The sequence below is a fragment of the Sus scrofa genome, chromosome 13 (assembly GCF_000003025.6).
Source record: "Sus scrofa isolate TJ Tabasco breed Duroc chromosome 13, Sscrofa11.1, whole genome shotgun sequence".
Taxonomy (NCBI): Eukaryota; Metazoa; Chordata; class Mammalia; order Artiodactyla; family Suidae; genus Sus; species Sus scrofa.
Window position 1 is genome coordinate 145,360,398 of NC_010455.5, and position 13,942 is coordinate 145,374,339.

General features: G+C 38.6%; 1 protein-coding gene across 38 annotated transcripts in view; it reads left to right on the forward strand.

Moving 5' to 3' along the window:
• ZBTB20 (zinc finger and BTB domain containing 20) overlaps nt 1-13,942 on the forward strand; it is an 812,500-nt gene that overhangs the window by 504,577 nt on the left and 293,981 nt on the right. For 5 of the 38 annotated variants that reach the window (XM_021071255.1, XM_021071294.1, XM_021071283.1 and 2 more), the window contains exon 1: nt 4,461-5,715. The exons of 27 other annotated variants lie outside the window; for them this stretch is intronic. The gene's annotated coding sequence lies outside the window, so the exon portion shown is untranslated. Of the gene's footprint in view, nt 1-4,460; nt 5,716-13,942 lie in introns of those variants that run through there. 6 more of the 38 variants (XM_021071289.1, XM_021071295.1, XM_021071264.1 and 3 more) reach the window with 2 other exon arrangements.

The window sequence follows — 13,942 nt, forward strand, 5'->3', positions numbered from 1 at the left end:
TTGAGAACTCATAGCAATAGAGGTAGTTATTGCTATTATCCCTATTTTACAAATAGAAAAATAGAGGTTCAGTAAGGTTAAGGAACTGACCTAACATGGTATTTGCAGTATGTTTCAGAGCCAGAATTTGAACTTAGGTCTTCCTGTGAGCCCTGGCTGTAAACCATTGCTCTCTGCTTCCAGAACGTTACCACAAAAGTAAATAGCAAGCTACCTGGGTAAACAAACACAGAACACTTATGTGATTTTGATCAAAGATCCAGAAAAAAGAAACTCTAATGTATCTCTAGAATGTACAGCACACCCTGAGATATTTCTGAGACAATGTATTATTCTTATCTAACAAGATATGGACAAACTGGGTGAACACTGGTGATCAAATCCCCAGAACCAAAGTGAGAACAGTGTATCAAAAAAAAGCTCAGAAGCCTTAATTCAGAGCTGAATTGAAGGCAGATGAAATATTAACAGCAGTTCTAGCAGCACAAAATGAAATATGAGATCCTGTATCAGAAATTATTAGTAACCTGTTAAAAGAAATGCTGAAAAATGGCAGTTACCAAATTAAAACTGGGAAACAGAGCCCAAATGGGAAATTTCAAAAAGTTTGGAGGAAAATAAATGACAGATTGTCCTCTTGGCTCTTATTACTATGCCATCCTAAATCCTACTTGGCAATACATGGTGGAGGTGAAATAACTGCATCACTGCCAGTGCTGGTCCTCAGATTTGTAGTCCTAAGTGTCTGTGAGGGTGTCTGGGATTGATTGGAAAAGTAGTTGGAATTTAGTAGCTTTATCTAAATTGAAGAATCTGGAGACTCTTATTATGAAAGGCTTCCTCTCATTTGTGAATTGGCCCCTTTGCTCCACTTTTGGATGCCTGGCTTCCTCCATGCCGAGCTGCACTAAATGTTTCTACATGGGAAAGCTATTCTCCTTAAGTGCTTTCAAATTTAAAGCATCTATCTGGATATGTTCATGTTTATGACTCAAAATATCTAGCATCACAAAAAGAGGGAAAGGTTAGAAATACCAAATACTGGGTAGTAAATGAAGGCGATATTTTTCCATCGGTAACTGAGTGCAAAGAAATGACTATAAGCAGAGTTGTTGAGCAGTTGGTGCCAGAGAGAAAAAGGAAATGAGCTATAGAACCATAGAATCTTAGTGTTGGCAGAGACTATGGAGTTCATGCAGTCCAACCCTATCATTTTTCAATGAAGAGACTGAGACATGGGGAGTTAAGGGACTTGACTTGCCCTAGACACATAGTTGTTTACTGACAGTCAGGCCAAAAACATTTCCCAACTCCCAGTCTGGAACTCTGTAGTTCAGCATGCTGCTGCCATTCTCTACTGAAAATTAACACTAACCCAGCCTGGAACAAAGAAGAATTCAGCATCTGTGGGGAGCAAGAAAAGTGATAAATTTTGAGATAGAAATCAGGCTGGGGAAAGGATAGGGGGAAGGCATGATTCTTTTTCCTTGTGACTCATTGGCCAAATTTGTGCAAGGCGTTTTGTGCCAGTTTACTCCCCCATGTCTTCCCACAAAAAATAATAGGATCCTTTAGTTGTAATTCCCCAGGGTTCGTATTTATGCATTCAGATTTGATTTGCTTAGAGAATTTTCCCATGTACAGGTTATCTTGATTGGTTTGTGGGTGGCATTGCTATTGATTCCCATTATTTATGTGAGCCTGACTTTTTTCTCTGCACTGATATGTGCTCCAAAGTCCTTGTAGGGAGAATCTTCTCCAAGGGAAACCCTAACTGAGGATCAGATGTAAATTTAAGATGCGAAAATTATCTTCTGTTAACCTTTTTATTCCATTAGCCTCATAGAGAAGTTGAGCCATATGGAGGCCTTATAATCAGGTGTTAGGCAAAATATTTTTCTTTATTTGGAAGCATAGGATAATTTGAAGATAACCAGTAGCAAAGAAGATACAATAAAAAATGTCCCAATAGGACTCCCTGTGAAATAGCAACATGGGTCTTTTAGACAAGTCGAATATTTTTTAGAGTAGAGCAACCGGAAATGAGAGAATCAGACAGTATGATGAAAACTACAGATGGGATGCTTTGCATGAAAAGTGATTATGTACAAGAAAGGGCTCAGAGCAGGTAGGCGTGGAGTTGGAAAGGAGTGGGTAACTGAAATAAAAGAAGATAATGCTTGACCAGGTCTAGTAAAATATTCCCTGCCATAACCACTGTTCCATGAACAGATTGAGCCAAGAGGCCTGAATAAACTAACCTTAAGTTCAGCTTTGCCGTTATTGTGGGAGGCATCAGGGGGAGCACATCCGGATTTGTGTTACACAGTAATCACTGCTGGGTGTCAGCATTCATCAGCCAGATGGTCAGACCCACAATTAATCAATTAGGCTGGGATGATCAACTGGACTAAGTTTTCCCCTTTGGTAAAAAACCCTCATCATGTGGTCAAGGCCGATAGCACTTTTATCCTGTTGCTTCTGGAGAGGCTTCTAAAAATTCCTCTTTTCTTTTTTAGGCCTCTAGTTACTGAATGCTATTAAGCTCCAAGTTGCTTTGACAATGTAGATACCCTAAATCAAGATTTTAACATAATAGATTTTTAACATCCTCTATGTTCAAGTATAATGTTTAACATATCCAGACAGAAATAAACTTTTTAAAGCAATATTCTCTGAGGAATGTTATTCAACTGATTTTACTAGCATCTTCATATTGGTTCCACTCTGTATGAATGGAACCATATGCCAGTGGAAGGACACTGGCAATGATTCTTTTGCTAGACACTTGGGAAGATGATATGATAATCAAATAAAAATAAAAGCACTTTATTGCAGTTCCTGTTGTGGCTCAGTGGAAAGGAACCTGCTAATATTCATGAGGATGCGGGTTCGATCCCTGGCCTCACTCAGTGAGTTAAGGATCTGGTGTTGCTTTGAGCTATGGTGTAGGTCATAGATGCAGCTTGGATCTGACATTGCTGTGGCTGTGGCGTAGGCCAGCAGCTGCAGCTCCAGTTTAGCCCCTAGCCTAAGGCCCTTAAATTTTTTTTAAATAAATAAAAAATAAAGTAAAGTAAAAGCACTTTATTGAGTGCTCACCCTGTGACAGATACTGCTGTGGTAAGGATTGGCAGACTTTGATTCAATCCTTCTGGTAATTCAAGGTGATAATATTCCATTTCACAGAGAAGGAAACTGATGCTAAAAAGTTCATTTACTCAAGAATAATCATTTATCAAAGATGTGTTGAGACAATTTAATAAGCTGTGGAATGGACACTAAAATTTATATTCTTTACACATCTTACACATCTGTGTATCTTTAAGGAGTAACAATTGGGAATACATGGTGGGTCCTTATTACCTCTCTTCAAAGCACTATAAAGAAATCTTCTACTAGTATTTCCCCGCTTTGGTGATGATATTCTCTTTTTCCTGCAGTTTTTGCTGCACACCACCTTACTCTCGAGATTGCTCTCTTCCTTGTTTGGGGACCATCACCACTATTTGCTGATAATTCTGTCCCCACCTCCGTTTCCTTATCTAGAAGTGGTTCTTCTAAGTTTATTTGATACTTGGATTTTTCTTTATCCATTAGCTCATCAGGCAGTTTGCTTCCTCCAGAATAAAATATCTGTACTGATTTGTTTTTTTTTTTTTTTTGCTGGACCTGATTTTTCCCTCTGTTTAATTTTCCCTCTCCTCTTGCTGTATTATAGTACCAATGCACAGGGAGAGGTGTTTGAAAGTCCTGTTGGCAGGAAGTGTCACTTGCTGATGGGGGTCTGAGCTGACCCCACTGAGTAGAAATATGGATGCAATCTCATATTACTCTTGTGTTTCATCACTGAATCTATGTCTCAGTTTCCTCATAGCTCTTCTCTACTGATACCCAAGCTTGGTTTAAGGAGGGCTTCTCTTTAACCATTTTGAGACCAGTATTTTACAGGCTGTTGGTACTATTGATCTATACATTTTCGAGATGTTAGGCTTTTACTTATAATGACATTATTTTATGGAATATAAAGCAGCTTCTGGTTAGTGCTTTTCTCTTATTTCTTTGTTTTGCTACTTACTAAAATAAAGCAATACCAAAATACCAGGATAGTTGGTAGTATATAGGTAACCACTGTTTCTTAAATCAAGTTCAGGAACACATGGAAAAAAAGGTATTTCAGAGATCTTAATGAGCATCTTTTCTCCTCCAGGGCTCTACCAGTGCCCTCTTTTTCTGTCTGTGGTACTCTAATTTGTTCTTGCTATGTTTGGTAGGCAGCTGTTCTAAGTTTTTCCCTGGCTGCTCCTTTTTCTGCAGTCCTAAAATCTTCACCCCAGAGCTGAGAAGGCACTTTCATTTTGACCTGCAGTATCTCCGTGAATTGCAGAGCTGAGCCCTGCCATCTAGACTGCCTTTCTGCTTCATTTTGCTCCTGACCTAAACCCCCCCTGCTATTCCAGGCCTGGCCTCTCATGACCAGAGACTGCTGACTCATCCTGGCCTGTGCCAAGCTGTGCAGTCGCTTAGCGATGTGGACAGGAGTCGAAGGACTAGAATGAGATCACTGAACTCATTTCACTTGTTGCTTACGGTACAGTCCAGCATGAGCTGGAAATGTAGGAACCTCAGCCTCCCGAGCAGAAAGAGTAAGTAGATTAAACACACCGCATCACCAAGTCCTCAACAAGCAGCAGTGGGGTGGCGGGCGGGGGCTGGCTTTTTCATGGCCGCGTCTAGGGCATTCCGGTTCATCAGGAATGTTCCTTTGTCCTCTCTTCTTCCTCTCCTCCACAATCGCACCCTCCCCCCCCTTCCCTGAACTTCCCTTCTGAAAATGTCCGGATGGCACAGCAATGATCTGGGCAGAAATGAAATTTTGCTAATAAGCAGCCTCCACAAGAAATCCTTGAACAGTGACACTGTTGAAACTGCTTAGTTTAGTTTCTCTACTGGGAACTCATATGAACTTCCCAACAGAATTCAAGGGGATGAAAAATCTTTTTTTGTTCTCCTTTTCTTTTTGATTCTCTTTTTCTTTCTGTTTTGAGGGAGGTAGTTTCAGGAGACATGGTGCATTCTGGTGTGGTGTTAAGTTTTCCGTCGGGAGACAATAATGTACATTCCTCTGGCAGGACGGGATGGTTTTTTTTTTTTTTTTTTTTTTTTTTTTGTTTCTCTTGCTGTTGTTTATTTATAAGACATTTCCTCTCAGTTAGTGGAAGTTAGATCGTAAGAGGCTCCAGTGATTTTCCTTCCACCTCCCCTCCCTAATTTCTGTGCTTCAGCACCCTGGAACACTGTGAACTTGACAAACTAATCAGAGCAGGGAGCTTAGCAGCCAGGCCTGGACACTCTCAAGAGACTGTGCTGATTCTCAGTCGACACTCCTTGGATCAGGAACCACAGTCCTGGTGAGTGGTGAGGTTCCAGAATTTGATGTGTCAAGGATTCTATTCTTGGTGTTTCTGAGGCAGTCAGGAAATAATGAGTGTTTTTTTAAAAAGAAAAAAAAATGCAATTTAAAAAAAAATCTACCAAAACAATTCAACGGCCTGATGAAGATTTTCCTGCGCACGGCTGAGGGCACTCTATGGACAATGGCTGAGCCTTGAGTCTGTGGTCAGGAGGAGCCTGCAGGCATAGGTTTCATGCTGCCACCGATGGATGTCAGCCTTGATGTGCCTAGCAAACATGCTTGTGGGAGGAGGACGATAGGTGAGTGGGGCTGGGAGGTAGTGCTCGGGGTGGTAGGAGGGGGAAGTGAAAGTGGGATTCATCGTTCATTTGAGTTTCTCTCTACCAACTTTTCATGTCTCTCTATTCTGAGCATTTACATTATGCTCCGAATACTTAACGTACCCAGCTAAGCAAGAAAAAAAAGTGAATGCGTAGCAAAAGAATAGTAATGCTGTTCCTCTCAAGATCACTTTGCTAAAAACTGGTTGTTTTTAAATGTTGGGGAAACTCCCCTCACCCAACCTTTGGAAAATATTGTTTGTCACACCCTCTTCTTTATTCTTCTGCATTCATGGTATCGAACAGAAGAATGCAAGGAGAATCCTTATTTGGTTCCAGGGAAATTTATCATCCTGACATAGGAAAACTAGATGATTGTCCTCACAGCATTAAACCCAAATATAGTATCGTCCTCAATGTAAGAGACTCTGATTGAGTGAGCTTGGGAAGTTGTCGAAGGAATGGAATGGGGGTGGTTGCATCCTGTCTGATAGGAGATTAGGACAGAAGTCAACAGACCAGCTTTTGGTGCCAGTACGTGCCTTCCATGTCCTTGTTGATTACTCACACTCTCCCTGGAAGTGGAATTTCAGTTGGAATGTGTATTTGTCTTTTACCATCAGGTCCCTTCTTAGTTGCTCTTTCAGAGGTATTTGATCTCACTGTGTTTTCTTGTTTTCTTTCCAATTTCAAGAATCCAGCGTGTTCCAAAATATTAAGAGTGGAAAAAACAATAACCAAAAAAACATGGTGGCCATAAAAGCATTTGACTGTGTGGCAGCATCTGAAGTGAATTGCTCTTTGGAGAGAGGGAGGAGTCTTTGATGTCCCCAATATGGTTCTCATAGGCTAAAACTTCCAAGAACCACAACCCAGCCTAAGGGGCACTTACTCGATGTTCTTAAATATTTGGAAAGAGATGCTATTTTATTGTTTTAGTTTTCCTTGCTATTAACACATTGCCAGTAGATTCCTCCTAAAAGTTGAAAATGCTTTAGCAATAGTTGATTTTACATTTAACCAGATGTGTATTATGTGTGCCTGTTATGTGTACTCTTGTCCAAGCTGGTGCAGTCATTCAACATATACATTGGTACTTTGCTTTGGAATTTTGTTTGCTACTCTGGGCAATTCAGATTCTTAAGCATAGAACTCAGACATGCTCATATATTCCTATGTTCCCTATGGAGAGGAAACCCCTGCTGTAGGTCTGTCAGTGAGCTCTAGAACAAAGAGCTTCCTTTCACAATTCCTAAAGTTCCTATCATTCCTATAGAGGGACATCAAATTCCTGAGCTGTCATTGTGAAAGGAAGTAATCCCAAAGTTTTATTAGGACAAGTTTGCTGAAAGTTTAATGGTATATAATGAAAAACTTGCCTACTTCAGTTAGGCCATGTTAGTTATGACCATGCGGCTCACACATATAATGTTTCTTGGGGATTTTCCATTAGTTCTCCTGTTTTCTAAAGAAAGAAGTAGAATGGGAAAATAGTATTAAACTTTTTAAAAGTATGATATAACAGATGTAACTGGCTTTTACCCCATTCCCACCAAGACCTACATGAGGTTGTGCCTTCTTCAGTTAATACTCAGACTGCACAGACTCCTGGGAGAATTGGCCGTTAATCTCTGGCAGGGATGCTGCCTGTTAGGACTACATTAAAGGCAACCTGGATCTCTAACACTGAGAAAATGCTCTATTACTAGACTCTTCTGTGCATGTATGTAAAATCTTATGAGCAACTTTAAGCAGAAAATAGGGAAACACAAATATCTAAGAGTATATCTCAAGAGACAACATTTTAAAAATGTAACCATCCAGAGAATTTTTTTTTTTATTGTTGCCAAGATCTGGAGTTTCACATCACTGTGGAAGAATTCCATGGCTCAGTTTAAGTATTTAGGTCAGAACTTAATCAGTACACCTTTGCTAGAAATGCAAGATAAGGATGTATTTCTTTCCATTTAAATGGTTATATTAATATTACCTGACTTTTTTCAATACCTGTATTATAAACTTTCATAGTAGACTATCAATAATTCAATTTTCTAGGGCTCACCTCTCCATTTTTAATTTTATTTCAGAGGATGTATGTTATAAAATGTATATTTCCTTACATGCACATTTTAACTATAAGAACTTACTACATGTTATATTAATTTAATTAAGCAGTTGCAATTAGACATAAATGACGTTAAGTACAGAATTATGACTGCCCAATAAGAAATCATTGTTCCTTATTTATATAAACATGCATTTTGATATCTATGTGATTCCTTTGAAAAGATATATATTTTTAAAAGTTAGGAAAAAGATATTGATTCATTCTATCATGTGATTTTGTATGTATGTTATCTTATGCATAATCACATACCTATACCCAACTCTTAAAAATATGACCAAATATGAATGGACCTAGAAATTATCATACTAAGTGAAGTAAGTCAGAGAAAGACAAGTATCATATGAGATCACTAATATGTGCCATCTAATAAAACTTACAACACAGAAACATACTCAAAAGTTTTCAAAATTAAACTTATTTTTATCAAAAGGAAAATATTAGAGAGTGGGGAGGGATAAACTAGGGAATTGGCATTGACAAATACACACTACTATATATAGAATAGATGGGTAACGGGGACCTACTGTATAGCACAGGAGAATTTACTCTATGGGAAAAGAATCTGAAAAGGAATGCGTATGTGTATATGTGTGTGTGTGTGTATATATATACTGATTTACTTTGCTGTGCACCTGAAGTTAACACAACTTTGTAAGTCAACTATAGTGCAGTAAAATTTAAATTAAAAAAATTAATTAAAGGAATTTTTTTTAAAAAATGACCAGATAATAGCTAGGCTTACTTGCCTTTGAATTCAGTCAAATGTTTTTCAAATTGACCATAAGTGAAATGTAGTTGACATTTTATCACACTGACAACACAGAAATTTTACACAAATATTTACGAACAGTATCTGCAAAAGGTAAGAATTGGTTAGCTGGTAAGATTGGTTATTATCATTCATCAGATATACATGTTAGATTATGAACCTAAATTCTGTTATGCACAATCTCAAAATATTAATTGCTATATGTATAAAGTAGTTTAAAATTAAGTAGAAAGAAATTAAACTGCTGTTAATTATCTGAACATTGAGAATATGTTTAATAATTCTCTTTATTTTGTAAGAATAAATTTATGTACAAATGATCCAGTTTATTCTAGTTTCTTGACTATTTAGGTGAACATTAAATACTTTGATGCTGTATTTACATATCAGCATCAGCAGCTATAATTTTCCAGATACCTTGTCATGATACCCAGCCAAAACATATCTTGTTAAGTCACACTTTTTTCTTTGAAGCTTTCCATCATAACCCAAACTAAAAATGAACTTCCCCTTCTGACATTAATAGCATTTTAAAAATCTATAGCTTTCATTTGGAGCATCATGTATTGCTTTGTATTGAAGAGTTTTTTATGTATAAAACTATATGTGGTTAGAGGGCAGGTACTACATTTTATGTTTATTTATCTCCCTTCTAACCAATGTTGAATTGCCTTAATCTGAATGGAGGATCGATGAATAAGTAATAAATGAATGAATGGATAGATGGATATTTATATGTCAATGCATTGACATTGAATATGTCTTGTTTATCATAAGGAAGAAATACTACCAGAAAACAAATCAATAGATTCTCCTAAATCTGAATCCTTTAAACTCCCATATTTTTTCTTCCAACTAACTGACAGGATCTCCAGTCATTTGCTGAGGTAGTTTTTCTAATCTCCACAATACCCAATATCCATGTCTGGTGGGAGATGTAGCCTTGAGCTTGCAGTGGTCCCATTCATTTTCTAGGATTCATGAGGGTGGCAAAATACCCAGGTTGGTCTGCTCATTGCAGTCTGAAAGTCCCAGGCTCTTCTGTAATGTGTCCTATTCACCGAAGGCTTCTCCAGCTTGTTAATACTTTCTTGTGGTCAGTCAGTGGTTCTTCCTTTCCTCAAACTCAACATCTGAGGGGCTCAGGCTGGTGTCAGATGTGGAAAGGCATGGAGACTGGCTTTGAATGCCAGTGAACTAGACAGGAGGGAGATGGGGGGCAAACAGCACAATGCAGAGAGGGGCAAGAAGACAGACAGCCAAACCCTTTCTACTATCTTAGAAAGCACTAATTAAATCCCTGGTTTTAGGCAAATAATAACCGATAATAGCGAAGTGCAGTTGTTTCTCATAGATGAGTAAAGAAATTGATAGGCTCTCTTAATACTTTCTCAGTCAGTAAGCTGGGGCCCACTAAGCACTTTGGTGCTCTAGACCCATCAGAGGAGAGAAACCCATTCCAGCACCCTAAAAGTTCCCTACTGGGAGTTCCCATCGTGGTGCAGTGGAAATGAATTTGACTAGGAATCATGAGGTTGCAGGTTCAATCTCTGGCCTCACTCAGTGAGTTCAGGATCCGGCGTTCCCTTGAGTTGTGGTGTAGATGTCAGATGCGGCTCATATCTGGTGTTGCTGTGGCTCTGGCATAGGCCGGCAGCAACAGCTCTGATTAGATCCCTAGCCTGGGAACCTCCATATGCCGCAGGCGTGGCCCTAAAAAGACGAAAGACTAAATAAATAAATAAATAAATAAAAGTACCCTATTGACATGAATACTATCCAGAGACTAACTTCATCTGCTACAAAACTGACCCTAATAAAAGATAATTAAAAGAAGCCAAACTCTTTTGTAAAATTTAGTTACATTTGTTATCAATGGTCAATCAACTTGGCAGTCCCCAAACTACATCTAATTCTGTCTCTTCCACTAAGTTCTTTTCTAGAGCTTCTAATATTTATAAATGAAATGTACTAGTTTTATTTCCATCTCTTTTTATTTTTCCTATTTATCCTGTAGTAAACTGAATTCCTAGATGTAAGCAGCCAGAGGGAGAAAGAGAAGTGATTCACATAATGGATAATTAACCCTTGAACAATGGAAAGTTAACTCTCCATAGACATGCCAAAAACTAAAAGGTTTTGTTGTTGAATTTGTTCTCCTTTGGGTGTTAACACATAGAGGACATCTCCATTAGCACAAACTTGGCACCAAACAACCTGTTCATTCTCAAGCTATAAATGCCACACTCACCTTCCAGTTCATTCTGGCAGGATTTGTAGTATGATGTCCTCTTGGGTAGTGATGTACAAACCACTCTGAGGGGCAAAATTGTATGAGTGCCTAATCCACTTTTGAAAATGAAAGAAAAGGATCTGTTTTATGAAAAGCACCTAATATGGAAAGACATAAATTGTAATAAAAAGTGTTAGCACCTTGCATCTCCTGTTAATTGCCTTCCTAGTCAAAAGGAACCAAAATAGTGTAATAAATGTTAGAGGAACTTCACAAATAGAGTGCAAAGAATTGTCTCTTCCTTTTAATAGTTAGTTAAAAAGAGTAGCAAGTCTTAAACTACCCATATTTAGGCTCCTAACCTTATTCATCTACTGCATTTGTCTAATGAGGATAATAGTACCCATTTGATTTATTTACCAGCATTGTTATTATGATCAGATTATAAAGACTGTCTCTTCATTACATTCATTAAATGTGGAATTAACATTCATTCATTCACTCATTTATTTATTAATGCAAGAAACATTTTTGTACCCATATTCTGTGTCAGGTATTATTCTAGATGCTAAATATTGATTCATTTATTAACAAATATTTATTAAGGAACATATATTATGCCCTGGACACTTATCTAAGGGCTGGAGATATTATAGTAAACAAAACAACAGAAGTCTCTGTTCTCATAATACTTTTAGGCAGGGGAAAAAGACAACAAACAGGTGCATATGTAAAAAAGACAACAATCAGGTATATATGTAATATATATGGTATGCTAGATGTTGATAATTGCTATAGAGAAAAGTGAAAGGAGAAGGAGAGACTGAGAGGGCTGTGTGTGTGTGTGTGTGTCAGGGATAAGATTACAATTTTAAACTGGATGGAGAGGGAATGCCTCACCAAGGAGACAACATTTGAGAAAGGTGAAGAAGCAAGTTTTGTAGCTTTCTAGGTAGGAGCATTTTTTGGCCTAGAACCACCAAGTGCAAAGATACTGGACAGGAGGCTTGAGTGGTAATGAGGAAGTCTATGTGGCGTGATTGGAGTGGGCAAGCAGGAAAATGGTAGATGAGGCATTTAGGGTAGGCAGTGAGGGCCCTTATATGCTGTTGTGAAGCTTTTGGTTTTGTCATTGATTTTACAAAGATGAAAAGACATGACCTCAAGTTGCTTGCTGTGGAGGGACAGATAGGGAAACAAGTCAGGATAATGCCACATGGTAAGTATCGTAATGGATGGATGCTCAAGGAGCCTAGAAGGCACAAAACAATGAATATTTACCTAAATGTCCATGTGGTAGAGGGTCAATGAAAACTTCATAGAGGAGCTAATAAATCCATGCTAGGCCTTGAAGGATTTTTCCCAGATGGCCAGAGGGAGGAAGAAGATTCAGTATGAGGGCCAATAGGGCAAAGACACTTAAATATAAAGCAGCTGACAGAGTTGGGGACCAGTATCACTAATGTTTATAGGAGAGGAGTGTGGAGAAATGATGCTACAGATGTAGACAGGGAGCAGTCATGTTGGGCCTTGATTGCCATGCAAAGAAGTTTTAACTTCATCCTGTGGCATTTGGGGAGCCATTGAAAAGTTTAAAGTAGAGAAGGTTAATGATCAAATTGTGTTATAGAAGATCACCCTGGCAGTGGGGTGGAGGATATATTGGAGGAATGGGAAAATAGATACAGAAAAATGAGTTAGGAGTCAACTAAAATTGTTCAGACAGAACACAATGAAGCCTTAAACTAGGACAATAACTATGGGAATAGAGGGGAGGAGACACATTCGAGAGATAAGAGGCAGAATGGACACAATTTAATAACTGTTGGGCTGGGCATCGAGAGAAGGAATTTTGGATTGCTCCCAGGTTTCTGCCTAATACGACTAAGCAAGAAAAGCTATGAAGAGGAGGAACTGGTTCTGGAGGCTGGGGAAGGATGGTAAATTTGCTTTTGAATGTGTTAGTTTTGAGACGTTGGGGAAGCATCCGGACTAATGCCTGGTTGGTTGTTGGATTCAGTCAGGAAAGCTGGAGATAGGTCAGGGATAGAGATAAGTTAGGCAAACATCTGAGTTTTCAGCATCAGGGTAATAATTAAAATTCTGGAGCAGAGTTTTCTCAAGGAAAATCTATTGACAGAAAACAAAAGGGGGCAGATTCTGGGAGCAAACCACATTTATGGAACATAGGAAAAAGAGTCTTAGAGAAGATTATTATGAGCAACTGTTATGTGCCAGCCATTGTGCTAGATGGTGGAGGAACCAAGATGACTAGTCCCCAGATCCTACCCCAGAAGTACCCACAGTTTATAAAATATAGGAGATTTTGTTACTATCACCACCAACCATGACAGAGCTAAATGAGCAAATGCCCAAGCATAACAGAGAAAGTAGTGCAGAATATTTAATTAGCACTAAGGGAGATGATAAAAGCAGAATCATGGAAACTTTGCTGCATGCATTTTGCCATACACTTCATTTCTGATTTCTCTAATACTCATATGTGTATGTTCCAGTGTTAGCATGGGTTCAAGCTATTGGCAAAACAAGCCAGGTGTAAATTATGGTAGAATTGAAATCGATAGCGCTTTGAAGCACTGGAGTGCCCAGTTCACATCAGGGCGTGCGTCTGTGTTCACTGAAACATGGCTATCAAGTGCACCCCGAGTCATTAGATGTGTTATCCAGTGAATAACAGCATAATGATATTTTAGCAGAGCAGCCTTATGATAAATTCTGCTTTAGTGAAACTCCATATACAGAGCAATTTCTCCTGGCCGTGTACATTGCATGGAAAAGAAAGGATATCCTGCTGCGTATCAGAAGGCTGTAATTTCATTTAGGGGTTCTATTGACATCGTAAACTGCAAGAGCAGAGCTCAAGTGGCTATTTAAGTCATAGGAACTTCAAGCTAAAATTACTGCCTAGTCCTAATCGCCACCTCCAAGGGACTCCTGCCTATACATATGTGTTTTATGTTTCTATCTTTGTGTCTATAAATACTCAATCACTCCAGGGGCTGAGGCGATAAGCTGTCCTCAAATATGACAGGTATCTGTCACCTTTGCATCTGGT